Genomic DNA, 1,456 nt, shown 5'->3' with positions numbered 1-1,456 from the left:
GGAGGGCCACACAGTAAAGATCTTGGGAATTGGACGGAAACTATTTAGCTATGTGGCTTCCACTGATAGGGGTGGGAGGGATTTATTGGTCAACTATCTGAACAAGCCTACTGAAGGGAAACCTGAACCTGGCTGGGATGAATCAATTTTTGACTACTATTGTTAATAGATATGAGGCCAGTACTTCCCTCCTTCCTCTATGCCCAGTGTGAACTTTCCTGTTTGTAGAAAGATATTTCCTTATGCTGACCATAGACGGCATGAATATTGGCCATACAGCCCATGGGAAAAGCAAGATGGAGGAACTTCCAGTGCCGACATCTGATAGGATGCAGTCACTGTTTGGCAATAATTTACCAACTGGTTCAGTCCATTTTTTAGAGAAATTTTATGAAGCAACTGATATTCGTGCCATCTATGGCTAGCTTTAGAATCATCATTCAGAAGCCAGCTAACGCATGCACAGGCCACCCACCATCTTTTAGTAGAATTAACCTCTAACATTTTTTTCAATAATTAATCCGGATCAAACAAACATGCATTGCCCAGCAAAGTATTTATTTACATTGTTTTCCCCAAATACTTACAGTCACCATATTTCTGAACAGCTCCAACTCTCTCAGCTCTGCATCCTTGTACTTCCTGTCTAGTACAAAATCACAAAGGAAATCCATCTATTAGCTTGGAAAAGGGAGATGAGAGGAATGGGGAGCTAAGGGGTGTCTTGCCTTGCTGTTTACTAGCACACACAAGGGTGGCTCCATAGGACCCTGCAAGGGAAAGGGGCCAACCAAAAACAGGATATTAGGGCCATGGCTCAGGGGAACAGCGTATTCTGTAGGAAGCTAAAACTTAACATGAAGGTGCAGCATCCATTGTAAGTGATTTAATCAGCATTTGAAATAGCTTAAAAACATGGCTTGTTCATACCATGCTCGGACCAGATCTGCAAATGTGGTGCAGTGCGTTTTTTATGCTTTTTTTTTTACGTGTTCCAGTGCGTCTTTTTTTTAGCTTAAAATGGGCTTTCAGGTGCAGTGTGTTTGCATGTGTACATGCTAGACCAGAAAAAAATAGCGCATGCAGCATTTTTTTCCCACCTCACTGGAGCGAACTGCAATGGTGTGAACAGATTCCAGAAATGCCACAGGAATACATTAGGATGCATTTAAGGTGTGCCCAAAAAAAGTCTGGCGTGGATCTGGTCCGGACATGGTGTGAACAAGCCCTTAGTCTGTAAGCAACTTTAAAATGGCCTCGTCCACAGGCCAGCTGAACCTGTGGCAAAACTTGCTGTCCACCAACCGTCTCCATCCAATCCGAGCCACAGCAATCATACATTGCAGAATCCATATGTTAAAGACTGTCCCCAAAAGAATCAAAGGCAAAGGTGATTCACGGGGAGGAGTGAAAACCCAACCAACCTTTTTTTTTTTTTAACTTTTTCGTTTTTGCA

Source organism: Nanorana parkeri, unplaced genomic scaffold (assembly GCF_000935625.1).
Source record: "Nanorana parkeri isolate BGI_ZX_2015 unplaced genomic scaffold, ASM93562v1 scaffold599, whole genome shotgun sequence".
NCBI classification, from domain to species: Eukaryota; Metazoa; Chordata; class Amphibia; order Anura; family Dicroglossidae; genus Nanorana; species Nanorana parkeri.
This window is presented reverse-complemented; position numbering follows the sequence as displayed.